We start from the raw sequence: 19,709 nt of genomic DNA, 5'->3' as shown, positions 1-19,709 counted from the left end.
ATAGAAAACTCTATAGAATCCACCAGAAAAGTGTTAGAAATAATCAACAACTACAGGAAAGGTGCAGGGTACAAAATCAAATTACAAAAATCAGTTGCATTTCTTTACACTAACAGTGGACTAGCAGAAAGAGAAGTGAAGAATACAATCCCATTTACAATCACAACAAAAAGATTAAAATACCTAGGAATAAAGTTAACCAAAGAAGAGAAAGACATGTACACTGGAAACTATAAGACACTATTGAAAGAAATTGAAGATGTGAAGAAATGGAAAGATATTCCATGTTCATGGGTCAGAAGACTAAACATTGTTAAAATGTCCATACTACCTAAAGCAACCTACAGATTCAGTGCAATCCCAATCAGAATCCCAATGACATTCTTCACAGAAATAGAACAAAGAATCCAAAAATTTATATGGAACAAAAAAAGACCCTAAATAGCCAAAGAAATCCTGAGAAAAATGACCAAATCTGGAGGTATCACAATCCCTGACTTCAAAACATTCTACAAAGCTATATTAATCAAAACAGCATCGTACTGACACAAAAACAGAAAAACAGATCAATGGACCAGGATTGAAAGTCCAGACATAAAACCACACATCTATGGAGATTCAATCTTCAACATAGAGCCAAGAACAATGGAGAAGGGAAACTCTCTTCGATAAATTTGCTTGGCAAACTGGACAGCCACATGCAAGAGAATGAAAGTAGAACACTATCTTTTACCATATACAAAAATTAACTCAAAATGGATTAAAGTTTTGAATGTAAGACCTGAAACCATAAAACTCCTAGAAAAAAAATATAGGCAGTACAGTCATTGACATTACTCTTAGCAACATCTTTTCAAATACCATGTCTACTCAAGCATGAGAAACAAAAGAAAAAGTTAACAAATGGGACTACATCAGACTAAAAAGCTTCTACAAAGCAAAGGAAACCATGAATAAAATGAAAAGTCAATCCACCAACTGGGAGAAAATATTTGAAAATCATCTATCAGACAAGAGGTTGATCTCCAAAATACATAAAGAATCCATACAAGTCAACAAAAAAAGGAACAACCCGATTGAAAAATGGGCAGAGGATAAGAATAGATATTTTTCCAAGGAGGATATACAGATGGCCAACAGACACATGAAACAATGTTCAATATCACTAATTATTAGGGAAATGCCAACCAAAACTATGATGAGATATCGCCTTACTCTGGTCAGATTGGCTATAATTACCAAGACAAAAAACAACATATGTTGGAGAAGTTGTGGAGAAAAGGGAAAGCTCATACATTGCTGATCAGAATGCAAACTGGTGCAGCCACTATGGAAAACAGTATGGAGATTTCTCAAAAAATTAAAAATAGAAATGTCATACACTCCAGCTATCCCACTACTGGGTATTTATCCAAAGAACCTGAAATATTTGATCCATTGAGATTTATGCACGCCTATGTTCATTGCAGCATTATTCACAATAGTTAGAATGTGGAAGCAACCCAAGTGCCCTTCTACAAATCAATGAATAAAGAATACGTGTTATATATATATACAATGGAATACTACTCAGCCAAAAAAAGACAAAATAGTCCTATTTTCAACAACGTGGATGGACCTTGATGGTATTATGTTAAGCGAAACAAGCCAGACAGAGAAAGACAAATATTGCATGATTTCACTCATATGAGGAAGATAACGAATACATGGATACAGAGAACAGATTAGTCGTTACCAGAGGGGAAGGGGATTTGAGGGTGAGCAAAAAGGACAAAGGGGTACACATGTATGGTCATGGATAAAATTTACACTGTTGGGGGTGAGCATGGTGAAATTCATTCAGAAATTGACTAACAGTAATGTACACTCGAAATTACACAATGTTATAAACCATTATAATCCTGATAAAATTACTTGGAAAAAAAGAAATGCTTTTGCTAAAAAGACAAGAAATAAAAAGTGCTGATGAGGATGTAGAGAAAAAGGAATCTTTGTGTACTTTGGGAATGTAAATTGGTGCAGTCTCTAAGGAAAACAGTATGGAGTTTCCTCAAAAATTTAAAAATAGAAGTGCTATATTATCCAACACTCCCACTTCTGGGTATATATCTAAGAGAAATGAAATCTTTATGTTAAAGAGATATCTGCACCCTCATGTTCATTGTAGCACTATTCATAAGAGCCAAGAAATGGAAAAACCCTGTGTCTATTGAAGAATTAATTAAGATGTGATATCTATTTACAATGGAACATTATTCAACCACAAGATTAAAGGAAATCCTGACATTTGTGACAACATGGATAGACCTTGAGGAAATTATACTAAATGAAATAAGTCAGAAAGAGAGAGACAAATCTTGTATGAGCTCACTTATATGTGGAATCTAAAAGAGCCAATCTCATAGAAACAGAGAGTAAAATGGTGGTTGCTGGGGGCTGGTGGCAGGAGAAATAGGATATATTGGACAAGGGGTACTTACTTCAAGTTATAAGATAAATAAGTTCTGGGGATCTAATGTACAGCATGGTGACTATAGTTAGCAATGCTGTATTATATATTTGAAGATTGCTAAGAGAGTAAATCTTAAATGATCTCACCAGAAAAAATAGTAGGTAATTATATGAGATGACTTATATACTAACTATTCTTTTTTTTTTTTTTGAGGAAGATTAGCCCTGAGCTAACTGCTGCCAATCCTCCTCTTTTTCCTCAGGAAGACTGGCCCTGAGCTAACATCCATTCCCATCTTCCTCTACATTATATATGGGACGCCTACCACAGCATTGCATGACAAGTGGTGACTTGTCCGCACCTGGGATCTGCACCGACGAGCCCTGGGCTGCTGAAGTGGAACATGCCCACTTAACTGCCGTGCCACCGGGCCTGCCCTATATTACCTATTCTTATTGTGGTAATTATTTTGCAATATATGGATGCATCAAATCAACATGTTTTACATTGTAAACGTACACAATGTTATATGTCAATTAAATCTCAATAAACTGGAAAAAAGAAACTAGGTGAAGAACAAACTAAACTCAAAGTTTAAAGAAGGAAGAAAATAATAAAAATTATATCTGAAATAAATAAAATAGAGTATAGAATAAATTAACAAATCTGAGTCGAGTTTTGGAAAAAATCAATATTAAGAAATCTTCAGCTAGACTAACAAAGAGAGAAGATTCAAATAAATAAAATCAGAAACGGAAGAGGAGACATTACAACTGATGGCACAGAAATAAAACGGCTACAATGAACAATTGTGCACCAAGAAGTTGGATAAACTAGAATAAAAGGATAAACTCTTAGAAACATGTAATCTACCAGACTAAATCATGAAGAAATAAAAATTCCATTGAGACCGATAATCAGGAGGAAGTCGAATCCATAGTCAAAACCTCCCACTGACAAAAAGGCCAGGACCAGATGTTTTCACAGAAGTATACTATCATACATTTAAAAGAAGAATTAACACCAATCCTCTTCAAACTCTTCCAAAAAATTGAATAGGGGGAACACTCCCAAACATATTTTATGAGACCAACATTACCCTGATATCAAGGCCAGATAAAGATACAAGAAAATAAAACCACAAAGCAATATCCCTGATGATATTGATGAAAAAACTCTCAACAAAATACCAGCAAAACTAATTCAACAGCATATTAAAAGGATTACACACTAGGACCAATTGGGATTTATTCCTTGAATACAAGGGAAGTTCAATAGATGAAAATTTATCAACATAACACACCATATTAACAAAATAATTCAAAAACACACAACATATCAATTGATGCAGAAAAAGTATTTGAAAGAATTCAACACTCTCATGAAAAAACCATGACAAGGTCGTCATAGGAGACTACCTCAGTATCTTAAAGATCAAGTAGTAGTAACTCACAGTTAACGCCATACTCAGTGTTGAAAGACTGAAAACTTTTCCTCTAAGATCGGGAACAAGGCAAGATGCACACTTTTGCTACTCCTATTCATCATAGTACTGGAAGTACTTGCTATAGCAAATTGGAAAGAAAAATTAATGAAAAGCATCCAAATTAGAATGGAAGAGGTAAAATTATCTGTTTTTCAGTTGATACAGCCTTATGTGTAGAAAATTCTAAAGATTTCACAAAAAACTGTTAGAACTAATACATTAATTCAGCAATGTTACACATACAAAGTCAACATACAAAAATTAGGTTGTATACTCTAACAATAAACAATCTGAAAATGATATTAAGAAAAGTTTCATTTACAACAGTATCAAAAAGAATAAAACACTTGTTAATAAACTTAACCAAGGACACAATGACAGGTACACTGACAACTACAAACCAATGCTGAAAAAATTAAACAAATTACAAATAAATGGGAAGACATTCTATCTTCATGGATTGGAAAACATAATATTGTGCAAATATTCATAATACCCAAAGCAATCTGTAGATTTAATACAATCTCTATCAAACTTCTGATGGATTTTTTTTGCAGAAAAAGAAATATCCATCCCAAAGTTTATTTGGAACCACAAAAGACCCCGAATGGCCAAAGCAATACTAAGGAAAAAACCAAGACAAAGCCTGAGGAATCACACTCCCTGATTTCAAACTATACTACAAGGCTATAGTAACCAAACAGTATGGTATTGGCAGAAAAACAGACACACAGATCAATGGAACAGAATTGAGGGCCCAGAATTAAATCCACACATATATGGACAACTAATATACAAGTGCATAAGGATTCAAATTTCTCCACATAAGGATTGTTTGCTCTATTTCTGTGAAAAATGCTGTTGGGATTTTGATAGGGATTTCATTTGAGCTGTAGATTGCTTTAGGTCATGTGGACATTTTAGCAATGTTAATTCTTCCAATCCATGAGCTCAGAATATCCTATTTTTTTGTGTGTCTTCTTCAATTTCTTTCAATAATGCCTTATAGTTTTTGGTGTAGAGATCTTTTGCTTACTTGGGTAAATTTATTCCTAGGTATTTTATTCTTCTTGTTGCAGTTATAAATTGGATTTTCTTAATTTCTCTTTCTGATAGTTTTTTGTTAGTATATGGAAGCACAGTCAATTTTTGTCTATTGATGTTATACCCTGAAACTTTCCTGTATTTGTTTGTTATTTCTAATAGTGTCTTGGTGTAATCTGTAGGGTTTTCTATATATACAATCATGTCATTTGCAAATAGTGACAGCTTTACTTCTTCCTTTCTAATTTGGATGCCTTTTATCTATTTTTCTTATCTAATTGCGGTGGCTAGGATTGCCAGTAATGTATTGAATAAAAATGGCAAGAGTGAGTGTTCTTGTCTTTTTCCTGATCATAGAGAAAAAGCTTTCAGTTTTTCACTACTGAGTATGATGTTAGCTGTGGGTTTGTCATATGCGACTTTTACTATGTTGAAGTACTTTCCTTCTATCCATTTTATTGAGAGTGTTTACCATAAATGGATGTTGAATCTTGTCAAATGCTTTCTCTGCATCTATTGAAATGACCGTGTGATTTTTATTATTTAATTTTGTTATTGTGGTATGGCACATTGATCACTTATGAATGGTAAACCATCCTTGCATCCCTGGAATACATCCCACTTGATCATAGTATATGATCTTTTTAATGTATTGTTGTATTCAATTTGCTGATATTTTGTTGAGGATTTTTGCGTCTATATTCATGAGAGATATTGGACTGTAATGTTTTTGTATGTTGTCCTTGTCTGATTTTGGTATCAGGGTAATGTTGGCCTTGTAATATAAGTTAGGAAATATTCCCTCCTCTCTCATTTTTGGGAATATGTTGAGAAAAATAAGTATTAAATCTTTTTTTAGTGTTTGGTAAAGTCCACCAGTGAATCCGTCTAATCCTAGACTTTTGTTTGGGGGGAGGTTTTTCATTACTGTATCAATCTTCATACTAGTGATTGCTCTATTCAGATTTTCTATGTCTTCATGGTTCAGTGTTGTAAAGTTGTATGATTCTAAAAATGCATCCCTTCCGTTTAGATTTTCAATAATTTCTATAGCTATTTTTAGTAGTATCATGATATTTTGCAACTTCTCTTTCACTTCCGATTTGATTCTTTGAGACTTCACTCTATTTTTCTCCTTTGTTCATCAATTTTATTTATTTTTTCAAAGAACCAGCTGTTTCATTGTTCTTTTCTATTGTCATTTTAATCTCTATTTTATTTACTTCTGCTCTGATTTTTATTGTTTCCTTCCTTCTGCTGACTTTGGGCTTTATTTGTTCTTTTTCTCTATTTCCTTTTGGTGGAAGGTTAAATTGTTTGTTTGAGATTTTTCTTGTTTCTTGAGGTAGGCTGGTATTGCTTTAGACTTTCATCTTAGTATCACTTTTGCTGCATCTCGTAGATTTTGGTATGTCATATTTTAATTTCCATTAGTCTCCATTACTTTTGGATTTATTCTTTGACTTATTCATTGACTCAACTATTGTTCAGTAGCATGTTGTTTAATCTCCACATATTTGTGATTTTTCCAGTGTTCTTGTAGTTGATTTCTGGTTTCATACCATTGTGGTCAGAAAAGATGTTTGATATGATTTCAATCTTCCTAAATTTTCTGGGACTTGTTTTGTGTCCCAAAATATGGTCTTTCCTTGACAATGTTCTATACGTACTTGAGAAGGCTGTGTATTCTGCTGATTTTATATGGAATGTTCCACATATATCTATTAAGTCCATCTCATCTAATGTGTTGTTTAGGGGAATATTTCCTTGTTGATTTTCTATATGGATGACCTATCCATTTAGGTAACTGGGGCTTTAAAGTCACCTATTATTATTGTACGGCTCTCAATTTCTCCTTTTAGCTCTCTTAATAGTTGCTTTATATATTTTAGTCCTCTTATGTTTGGTACATATACATTAGTAAATAGTATGTCTTCTTGATAGAGTATCCTCATTATCATTATATAATTTTCAGCTTTGTCTCTTGTTATCTTTTATAGCTTGAAGTCAAATTTGGCTAATATATGTATGGCTACACCTCCTTTTATTTGGTTGCCATTTGCTTTGAGTGTCACCTTCCACCCCTTCACTTTGAGATTATGTTTGTCTTTGGAATTTATATGAGTCTCCTGAAAGCAGCATATAGTTGGGTCTGGTTTTTTAACCCATTTAGTCACTCTGTGTGTTTTTATTGGTAAATTAAAGTCATTTATATTTAGGATAACTATTGATATACGAGGACTTGATATTGCCATTTTACGTTTTGTTTTCTGGTTGCTCTATATTTCCATTGTTTCTTTTCCCTTGTGGTTCTGCCTGCCACTTCAGTTTGGTGGTTTTCTATGATGATTTTCTCTGGTATCTCTTTTTTTATGTTTCATGTCTCAGTTCTAGCTTTTTGCTTTGTGGTTACCATGAGGTTTGTATATGATGCCTCATAGATAAAATAACCGTTTTTCTTCTGATAGCATCTTATGTTCATTTGCCTATACAGGTTCTATCCTTTTCTTCCTCCTCTTTTATGTTTCTGTTGTCACAAACTATTCCTTTTCATGCTGTGAATTAATTACTATACCGGAGTAGCTTTATTTATTTTAATTAATTAATTATTTATTTATTTATTGCAGAGGAAGATTCACCCTGAACTAACATCTGCTGCCAATTTTTTTTTTTTTGCTTGAGGAAGATTAATGCTGAGCTGACATCTGTGCAAATCTTCCTCTATTTTATATGTGGGTCACCACCAAAGAATGGCTGATGAGTGGTGTAGGTCTGCACCTGGGATCTGAACCCATGGGCCCAGGCTGCTGAAGTGGAGCATTCCAAACATAGCCCCTATGCCATGGGGGCAGCCCCCAGCTTTAGTTATTTTTAATTTTTTTTCTGCTTTTAACCTTTACGCTATAATTAAGTGCTTTATACTCTATTCTATAATAGTTTTGTCATTTTCTGGCTCTGTCTCTTTATCATCTTACTCAAAGTTTTGTGTACTTTTTCCTTTTTCTTTTTGGTAGAAGGGCACCTTTCAAAATTTCTTGTGAGGCAAGTCTAGTTGTGGTGAACTCCTTCAGATTTTGTTTGTATAGGGAAGCCTTTATTATTCCTTCATATTTGAAGTATAACTTTGCTGGACAGGGTATTCTTGGCTGGCAGTTTTTATCTTTCAATATTTTGAATATATCATTCCACTATCTTCTGGCCTATAGAGTTTCTGCTGAAAAATCTGCTGAGCACCTACTGGGGGTTCGTTTTATGTCTGGCTGGTTTTAAAATTATTTATTTGTTGTTCACTTTTGACAGTTTTAATAGAATGTGTGTTGGAGAGTCTTTTTTCATTGAGATACTTAGGTGTTCTATTAGCTTCACAAACTTGTGTATCCAGTTCCTTCCCAAGAGTTGGAAAGTTTTCATCGATTATTTCTTTAAGTTCTCTGTTCCCTTCTCTCTCTCTTCTATTTCTGGGATACCCATTATCCTTATGTTGCTTTTTCTACTGAAGTCAGATATTTCTCATAGAATTTCTTTATTTTTTAAAAACCTTTGTTCTCTCTCCTCTTCCACCTGAATCATTTCTGTATTTCCATCTTTGAGCTCACTAATGCTCTCTTTCATACATTCTGCTCTATTTCCAATGCATTTTACTGTATTCTTTATCTCATTTATTGAGTTCTTGAACTCAAGAATTTCTCTTTGGTTCTTTTTTAGAGTTTCAATCTTTATGGTGAAGTCCTCTTTTTGTTGATTAATTTTATTCCTGAGATCACTGAACTGTCTTTCTGAGTTTTTTTGTGGTTCGTTAATTTTTTTTCACAACAGCTATTTTCAATTCTCTATCAGTTAGATTGTAATCTTCCATGACTTCAAGTTTGGTTTCTGGAGATTTCTCACTTCCTTTTGTGATATCATGTTAATGTAATTTTTAATGATGCTTGATGTGTTGTTCCTCTGCTGGTGCATTTTTTGTAGTCAACATCTTTCTTGTTTAGGTAAGGCTTTCTTTACTTTGGCATTGAGCTTCTTCTGATTGTATTTAAGACCCAGCACTTCCCCCTCCCCACTGCCTGTCCCAGAGATGTCACCAGTTTCCTCATTATGCTACTTGTGCCTCTGAGGTTGCTGGTGCCTTGCTGCTGCCAGTGTTTCTGTGATCATGGTTGTTCTCACTGGGGTCATTGAGGTGGTGAGTGCTTCTGCTGTTTCTGGGGTGGTCTGGGGCATGAGTTCTCCCACTGCAGTGGGCTGAGGAAGAGAATGGGGTGGAAGCCAAGGTCACAAGTGCCTATGCTACATCTGGGGTTGTTGGGTCCACAGGAACTGCTGCTGCAAATGTGAGGGACAGGGTTTCAAATGCCAGAGCAACTGGGGGTACTGGGTCATGGGCTCTGCTGCCACTGCAACCTGGGTCTCTGAAACCTCAGACACCACTACAGCTTGGGTGCTGGAGTCACACATGACACCTCTAATGCTGCTGTCAGATTTTCTGGGGGTACCAGCACTGCCACTGCTAGGAGCACTGGGTTCCCAGGCATTGACACTGCTGCTGGTGGGCCAGGGACAAGAGTGCCACGTTCGCTGCCATAAGGGAGATTCCTGGTTCACAGGAACTACTGTGATTCCTGGAGCCTCTGGTTTCAGGCACCACTGTGGTACCATGAGTCTCTAGTCTTGAGCATTGCCACAGTTCCTGGAGCCTGAGCTCAAGGTTGCTACCACCACTGCTGGTGGACGGCAAGGGACTGAGTCATTATCACTGCTGGGGATGCTAGACATCCGGTTGTGGGGATCGATGCAGTTACTGAAGCCTCTGGTCTGGGTTGCCACTGTGGTTCTTGGAACCTGAGGTCATGGGCACCACCACCACTGCTAGGATACTAGAGGTCTTGGATGCAGCCTTCAATGCAAGGAGATTCAGAGTCATGGATGCCATGAGTGCTGTCAGAGGAGGGGAAGGCAGCTGGCTTGTGGGCACCAACACAGATCCTGGAAAATCAAGTCATGAGTGCTGCCTCAATTCCTGGAGCTTCCATTTGCAGTTGTTGGCACAGTTCTTGTAGACTTCAGTCTTGGGACCCACCAACCCTGCTCCCCTGGTTCTGCTGCCTCCACAAGGTCCAGTCCACCCAGTTCTGGATGTATACATGTATTGATCTTTCGGGCATTCTGGTGTGCTGTGAAGAGAATCCTTTGTTGGTCTATGGATGTCCTATTGGTTGTAATTTAGAAGACAGACACAAAGGAAGCAACTTATACTGCCACGATAGTGATGTCACCTCCTCCTTGAAATTTCAAGTGGAATTGCTTTCTTAAATTTATTTTTGAATTGCTCATTGCTAGTGTACAGAAAAAAATGATTTTTCTAAGATCATCTTGTATTCTGCAGCATTGCTGAACTCATTTATTATCTCTAGTAGTTTTATTTGTGTGTTTGTGTGAGTATCTTAGGATTTTCTGTATACAAGAGCATGTCATCTGTGAATAGCAACAGTTTTACTTCTTTCTTTCTAATCTTGATGCCCTTTCTTTTTTATGCCTAAACACCCTGGAGGAACCTCCAGCAAAATGTTGAACACACACGGCAGGAATGAACATCTTTGTCTTCTTCCTGATCTTAAGGGGAAAGCTTTCAGTCTCTCACAATTAAGTAGTATATTAGCTGTTTTTTATATATATACTCTTTAAAATATTAAAGTGGTTCCTTTCTTTCCATGGTTCATTGAGTGTTTGTGTCATGGAAGAATATTAGATTTTTGTCAAATTTCATTTGTATATCTGTTGGGATTATGTATTTTTTGTCCTTTTTCTATTAATATTGTATAACACATTGTTTTTCATATGCTGAACCAATCTTGCATCCCCTTGATAAATTTTACTTGGTCTTTCTATATAATATTTTTAATGTATTGCTTAACTTAGTTTACTAAGATTTTCCTGAAGACCTTTTGTCACTGTTCATATGACATTATTCCTTAATTTTCTTATAGTGCCTTTGGTTTTGATATAAGGATAATACTGAACTTTTAGAATGAATTGGGAAGTGCTTTTTTGTCTTTTCATTTTTAGAAGAGTTTTGAAGAATTGGTGTTAACTTTTCTTTAAATGTGTGATAAAATTCACCAGTGAAGCTATCTGGGCCCAGGTTTTTTTGAAAAGTTTTAACAATACTAATTTGACCCCTTTACTTGTTATAAGGGTATTCAAATTTCTTGGGTCACTTTCAGCAGTTTGTTTCTTTATAGGAATTTGTCTAGATTATCTAGAGAAATTTAGGATCTTATCTAGGTTATCTAATTTGTCACAGAGTTTTTCATAGTTTTCATACTTCCTATTATTTCTGTAAAATTTATAGTGATGTCCCATCTTTCATCCTACGTTTTAGTAATTTGAATCTTCTCTCATTTTTTCTTGGTCCATCAAGCTAAATATTTATCAATTTGTTTATCTTGTCAAAGAACCAAAATTTGATTCATTGATTTCTCTGATTTATATTTTCTGTTTTATTTTTGTTCTGGTCTTTGTTCTTTTCTTATTTCTGCTTGCTTTGCATTCAGTTTGCTTTTTGATAATTTCTTTTTATTTTTGAGGAAGATTAGCCATGAGCTAACATCTGCTGCCAATCCTCCTCTTTTTTCTGAGGAAGACTGGCCCTGAGCTAACATCCGTGCCCATCTTCCTCTACTTTCTATGTGGGACACCTACCACAGCATAGCCTTGACAAGCAGTGCCATGTGGGCACCCTAGATCCAAATGGGTGAACCCCAGGCCGCCAAAGCGGAATGTGCACACTTAACCGCTGTGCCACAGGGCTGGCCCCTGATAGATTCTTAAACTGGAACATTACATCATTGTTTTAATGTAGGCATTTACAGCTATAAATTTCCCTCTGAACATTTCTTTAGCTTCATCCTATAAGTTTTCTATATTGTGTTTTTGGTTTAATTTAGCTCAAATTATTTTCCAACTGGTATTTCTAACTGGTTGCAAGTTGAACTTTAAAGTTCTGTGGAATCTTTGTGTCCTACAATTTGCTTGAAATTTAAAGTTGAAGAACCTCAGTGTATTTTCCATAGGGATATGGTGTACACATGTGGCATGCACATGCCATGTAATAACTTGAGAAGTATCCAACAGTTTATCTCCCTGAAAGAAGATACAATCGCTCTTATGGAACATGGTTTTTGTAGAATATATTTCTGAGGCTGAGTTGCTGGTAATTTTATCTGGTAGATGTGTGATATAACACATTGAAAAGTGTACATGGTGTATTGTGCTCAACAAGTAAAACTTCAGTATCAGTAAGTCTGTCTCACATATTGAATCAAAGTAAAGCCCTTCAGATTTCCTACTTCAAGAAATATGCTTGAGGAGCAAAGCCAATTCACTATCAACTGTACCTCTCATTGAGATGTAACATACTTCTCCATTGAGTATAATCTGTTTAAGGAGTAAAGGTGAGATATTGATAGTTGTTTCTTGCAAATAGAAAAGGAATTCAGCCCAAGGTAACGGGTGCTTTGTATAATTTGCTTCAAAATTAAAAGTGAGTAATGTGTTGCTCTTTGCATGAGAGTTATATTGTGTTATGGTTCAGTGTGCAGCCGCCGGTTGGAACCCTAGCTCCACAACTCAGTAGTTGTGTGCTATTGAGGAAGTTCCTTAATCTTTACTTGCCTCAAATTTTTTCATCTATTAAATGTATCATCCTCTCTTAAAGTTGTTACAAAGAATAAACGAATTAATATTTGTTATGAACTTAAAAGAATGCTTTAAGCATCCTAAGTGCTGTGGAAGTGTTTGTTAAATAAAAAATAAACAGAAGAACCACCATAAAAATGTATTGAGTATGTAGTTCATGTAAGATTCTTAAGGAATATTTTGTTTGGGGCATTTTCATTTTCCACAGAGAGGTAAGATATACCTTTGTTGAGTGTCTGCCAAGGAACAAATTCAATGAACCTGCAGTAGTATTTTTCAGAGAAAAAGTACACACTACACCATGGGATGTGTATTTCATGTAGCTTGCTTGAGGAATTTAGTTGAATTTTGAGTTTTGTTTCAATGAGGGAATGAATCCAAAACAATATGTTTATGATGTGGAATTGGCTTGAAGAGTAACAGTGAGTAACCAACATATTTGTCTCTCAAATAGAAAGAGCACACAGTTTCTTTTAGTATGGGCCTCACACATATTTTTAACTTGCACCACCTATCACACTATTGTTTAATAGTAGTTGTATCTCACAAAGGGAAGATGTTCTGTGCTCTGAAGAGCACTCACTATAATGACTCATTTTGAGACTAAAGTGAAGTAACAACTATATGTTAACATTTGTGTCTGTGATTTATAATCTTTGGATTATTAACTTGAGTAACTCTATACAGTGTCTACTTTATATTATCAGCTCCAGGAATTCTATTGAAATACCAAGTAGTTTTTGTTGCACAATAAATAAGAAGGACAACACAGAGGTATGTGTAGCGTGTACTTCTTGGCTTAATCTGCTTAAGTATCAAGTGGAATTGCAAGCAGTTCTAGACAGCAATGATAATTTCTAATCTGGTCTGCTGCAAGAACCTCCTTACTGGACTCCCTGTTTCCATGACTGCCCACTATAATCCCTGCTTTAACCATAGCCAGAGGGGCATTTTTTTTTTTAAGAAAACATAAATTGGACCTTGTTGCTCCCAGTTTAAAACTCTCCAATAACTTCCCAATGCACGCAGATAAAAATCTGAACTCATTAACCGAGGCTAGAAGATCCTAACTGGTCTGGCCCCTGCTACCCTCTCTGACTGATTCTTCCACACTATGTCTCATTCAATCCGCTTCAGCTACACTGATTTCTTAAATAAGCTGAACTTATTCTTGCCTTAGAGTCTGTGTCCTTTGCTTGGAATGCTTTTCTTCTAGTCTTTGCATGGATTCCTATCTGTCATTCAGGAATCCACTCAAAGTTCACCTACTCAGAGAGTTCTTCCATGAGGACCATCTCTAAAGAAGCCAGGAGTCCCAGCCCACCACCATTCTCCATCACAATGTCCTGTTATTTTGCCTTTTCAGTGCTTGTTAATATATGAAAATTATTTGTTAATTTGCATATTTTAACTTATTTACTTATTTTTTGTCTCTTCCTTATTACAGTGCAAATTAAAGGGGTTGACTTTTTCTTTCTTATTCATACTTATGTATTTCCAGAAGGTGGAACCTTGCCTGAAAAATAGTAGTGAATTAATAGAGTCATGCAGCGCATAACATTTCAATCAATGACAGACCACACATATGACGGTGGTTCCCTAAGATTAGTACAATGTAGCCTAAGTGTGTAGTAGGCTATATCATCTAGGTTTGTGTAAATACACTTTATGATGTTCACACAATGACAAAATCAACTAATGATGCATTTCGCAGAACATATCCCCATCCCTAAGCAATGCAAGACAATGCATATTTAAGTAAGCTAATGAACAACTGAATTAACAGGTAACATATATTTCAAATGATCTACTTTACAATAGAGAGTGCTTTACCTGAAATTTCATACTGTGCGTGGCTCTGTAGGGTGTGTACTTCATGTCATTCACTTCTTAAAGAAAGCATTAGGTATTAGCACACATTCCTTAAGAGTATTGTTTCAGAAAATCTGCTTGAAGAGTAAATATTTGTCACACTGTAGGTTTATATCATGTAGAGATGGAACACACAAGTCTTTAGAAAATGTATATTGTGTAATCAACTTTAACAGTCAGACTCAGTAACCCACAGTTATGTTTTGCATTGAGAATGAACATAGAGAACACTTGATGGAATTTGAACCTAAGGTAATGTGCTTGATGATGAAAGGTGTGGGGCACAAGCAATTTTATCTCACAAATAAACATAACACACAATTGTACCCTCCTTAGAGAAGCAACTTACCTTTCTGTGAGTGTGCAGCCATTAAATGTGATTTGTGAACAAAAGTTAATGGACATCTAGTATGTTTCATTTTCTAAAAGCAGCACAACTCCCTTTACTGTTTTATTGAGGGAACTCCAACATTGGAAGCTAGGCTGAGTTGCCAAGAGTTATATCTCACATAGAAAGGTAACATTCAATTCTGTGGAGTCTGTATTTCTTATAATCTGTTTTAGAAGTAAAACTGAGCTTTGGTCAATTGTTTCCTGTATAGAGAGGCAAAGTATAAGCCCACACATAGAGCAACTTCTGAAACTTGCTTATATTATATTGCCAACACCACCTGATTTTCCAGGTACTCTAGTTCCCATAGAGAAGCAAAATCCAGTCATTTGCAGTGCATAGCACACAACTGTATTGGCTGTACTTGCTTTCAATTTTTATTTTGCCTCTTGTATTTCTTTAAATGCTCCATAAGATGCATTTTATATTTTGCATTCAATACTTAAATACCTGAGTGTATACATCTATTTTTTTCTAAGTATTTTTCTTTATGAGTTAAGATGAATCTTTGATTGTGAGCTCAGTTCTTAATCTTATTTTGTGAGGATTTTAGTGACCTAAATATGAGGTGATTCAACCAGTAAGGATTTGTGACACATTTTTGCTGAATTCAAAGACATTACCATACAGTGGACAATTTAATTTCTTCCTAGGGTCACTAGCTATGAAGAACTCTCTAATTTATCTATCTAAATTTTGGCATGCTCAGGAATTACTGTCCAGATTGCATTAATGATATAAACATTTGTTCCCAGAGTAGCTCTATTCTCATATTTTCTTACTGTTATTCATCCCTCATTCCAAATAAAGCTCATAGTTTCATGTTTTGCTTGGGCTGGAGCATGTTTTACTTTTAAAATAGATGAAATAGAGTTATTAAGATATTATGAGGTAATAAGATAAAGAGAAGATATTGAAAAAATACATAGTTCAAATCATCAAACAAAGAAGGAGATGGTAAGTCATATTATGGAAAATTTTATTCCTCCCTTATAAAGGAGGTTTTAGAATTCCCTATTTACAATTAGGTAACTGAGAGAGAGCAAGAGGGTATTAATACTTAGTATCTGGAGATTCAAAGATTTGCACCAATTTTCATTAGACAACGGGCAATGTATGGATGAGCCTTAATAATTTACCTAACTACTATTTACATCAATTTCCACATCTGTACAATGGAGACAAGAAAGGTACATATCTCACCACACTGTTGTGAACTAAATGAGTTAATACAATTACAATAATTAGAAAGGTTCCAGAGAGTGGTGTCAGCCTCACAGTGGCACAAGACATTTTTCCTTTTTGTCTCCCTTTTCCAACAAAGAATTAGACATCCATCTGTAAACAAAAGAACCTTTATGCAACTGTGGGATCCAGCACCATATTCCAAGGGATCCAGGAGGAGGCTTTCCCACATGTGCACTTGATAATAGACAGACAGACCTCAGTACAGGCTGTGGAACCAGTCCAGCACTAATTATGCCCCAAACCCTCTCACTGCAGTTGAGAAAAAATCTGGAGAGTGCTCACAAGGGCAGATACCTACAGATAAGAGAGAAATTGCAAAAGTCCAACCTTCCCAAGTGGAGATTCTATCACATGATTGGATCAAAACAAAAAAATGAGTTTGGATGCAATGGGCACACTAATAACTTTCCCAGAGCTGCCACCCCTCAAAGGCAACACTGCATGGGGCTTATCTACCAGGCTATGGCAACCTCTGTCACAGGGAAAATGTAGAGCAGTCAGTGACTGCCTGGCTACACCAGTGGTGCAGGATTCAGTTGGTGAAAACTATTTCTTTCCAGAAACACCAGAGTACTGAGGTGGGACCTTTGTGACTGGGAGGAAGTAGTAGATCAGGGAAAGAATCAGATAAAAACATCAAAAGGCATTAAAGGACCATGTTCCCTGCTGACTGATCTCAGCAGGAAGTCCACTCATGACTCTCTGTGAGTATCACACATGGAGATCTCCCTACTGGGACTGCAAGCACCTCAACACCTTTAGTAACAAACACACACCTTCCTCCACTCTGTGGTCAGGTTTAGGTGTGCCCTCCTGAGTGCAGCACCAAGTGTGAGCTCCAGTAGACAGAGACTACACTCTGAAAACAGACCAGAATCTGTGGGCAAGGGAGAAACCAAAAACTTGAGGAATAGTGCCACTTTCTCAAAAGCAAAAGTGAGATTTCCAGTAGGCAGCTGATTTATTTCCAAGAATCAGAGAAGATTTAAAAGTTTAAGAATTCTGCCACAAGAGAGAGCAAGAAGAGTGGGACGGGTGTCTCCAAACAAAGATGGAGAAAACCCCAGATAATAATGGCACTACCAAACAGAATAACCCATCTGAAAGCAACTAGCAAAAACTGAAGGAGGTATCTATTACTTCCAATGTGAAAGCAGCAACACAAAACTACAATGAACATGAAAAATTAAGGAAATGTTTTATTAGCAAAAGAAAACATTATTCTCCAATAACTGAGCTCAGAATTTTATGATGTAGCTGATAAAGAATTCAAAATAGCTCTTTTAAAGAAACTCAATGAGCTACAAAACTCAGGAAGACAATGTAATTAAATCATGAAAAAATGCAGGTTCAAAATAAGATATTTGCCAAAGTGATAGAAATCACAGAAAATAACCAAGCAGAAATTCTTAAGTCAAATAACTCAAAAAATAAAATGAAAAGTACAACAGGGAGAATCTTCAGTAAAATGGAGCAATTGGAAGACAGAACAAGTGAGTTAAAAGATAGGAATTTTGAAATAACCCAGTTAGAGGAGAAAAAATAATGAAACAGAACACAGACAGCCTATATGACCTATGTAATCAATTTAAAAAATGCATTAGCATCATCGAGTGTCCAGAAGGAGAAGAGAAGTAGAAGAGGCCAGACAATTTATTTAAAGAAATAATAGCTGTGAACTTTCCAAACCTGGAGATATAGTTGGACATTCAAGTTCATGAAGCTAATAGATTATCCTACTATCACAATGGGAAAAGACCTTCCCCAAAAAACATTATGATAAAACTGTCAAATATCAAAAGTAGAGAAAGAATTCTAAAAGCAACCAGGATAAAAGTTTGTTAAATAAAAAGGAACCCTAATTAGGCTATTGGCTGATTTCTCAGCAGAAACTCTACAAGCCAAGATAGAGTTGAATGACAAATTAAAAAGTTGAAATAAAAAAAATTGTCAACCAAGAGTATTCTATTTGGCAAAGTTGTCCTTCACATATGAAGGACTAATAAGACTTTTCTATACAAACAAAGGCTGAGGGAAATCAACACCACAATACCTGTCTTGCAAGAAATGCTAAAAGGAGATCTTCAAGTTGACATAAAAAGAAGCTAAAAAGTGGCTTGAAAGCATAGAAAAATATACAACACATAGGTAAAGTAATTCTACAATCAGACTTCGAAAAACCTAATTCTGTAATAAGATCATGTTTTAGCCACTTAAGTAAAGTATAAACATTGCAGAAAAATGTATTAAACAAGTATTAAGTATAATCATAGATACTATAATTCCTTAACAAATACACAATATACAAAGAGGAAAATAATGGTATCAAAAATAAAAAAGGGGAAATAAGAGTGAAGCTTTTGTAGACAATCAAAGTTAGTTGATATCAGCTTAAAATGGACTGATTTACCTATGAGATATCTTATTTAAGTGTCATAGTGACCACAAAGTAAAGACCTAGGTCAGATGCACAAAAGATAAGGAAAGAGGAAACAGAGCATACCACCACAGAAAATAATCAATTTACAAAGGTAGGCAGAAACAGAGAGAAATAGATACAATAGAAATTCAAAACAATGAGAAAATATTAATGATATGGAATTAGTAAGTTCTCACATATCAATAATCACTCTAAATGTAAATAGATTGATCACCAATCAAAAGACTCAGCGTAGGAGGATGGAGAAAAAATGCTAGACCCAACTATATGCTGCCTACAAGAGACTCACTTCAGCTTTAATGACACACATAGGCTCAAAGTGAAGGGGTGGAAAAAGATATTCCACGCAAGGGAAAATCAAAAGAAAGCAAGGTTAGCTATCCTTATATCAGAGAAAACAGCCTTTAAGCAAAAAATAGTAATAAAAGAAGATCAATATATAACGTTAAAGGGGTCTATTTGTCAAGAAGATATAATAATCATAAATATATATGCATCAAAAATTGGAGAATCTAAATATATTAAGCAAATACTAACAGAACTGAAAGGAGAGATAGAGAAAAATACAATAACAGAAGTGGATTTCTATATCCCACTTTCAGCAATGGATAGATCATCCAGAAAGAAAATAAAGAAAACAATATAAGACCAGACAAATGCATTAAAACAAATGGGATTAGCATATATTTATAGAACATTCCATCCAAGAGAACCAGAATATACATTCTTCTCAAGTGCATATGGGGCATTCTCCATGTGAAAATCCTCAAAAAAGTCTTAGAAAATTTAAAATGATTGAAATAATACCAAGTATCTTTCCAATGTCAATGTTGTAAAACAAGAATCAACAAGAAGAAAGCTGAAAAATCTACAAAAATGGGGAATTAAACAACAAACTCCTGAACAACTAGTGAGTCAAAGAAAAAATCAAAAGGGAAATAAAAAAAATATATTGAAGCAAATTAAAGTGGAAAATAACAAAACATGGAATACCACAAAAGCAGTTCTGAGAGGGATGTTTATAATGATAAGTGCACATAATAAGAAAATAGAAGATCTCAAATAACTAACTTAACACCTCAAG

Source organism: Equus asinus, chromosome X, assembly GCF_041296235.1.
Source record: "Equus asinus isolate D_3611 breed Donkey chromosome X, EquAss-T2T_v2, whole genome shotgun sequence".
Taxonomy (NCBI): domain Eukaryota; kingdom Metazoa; phylum Chordata; class Mammalia; order Perissodactyla; family Equidae; genus Equus; species Equus asinus.
This window is presented reverse-complemented; position numbering follows the sequence as displayed.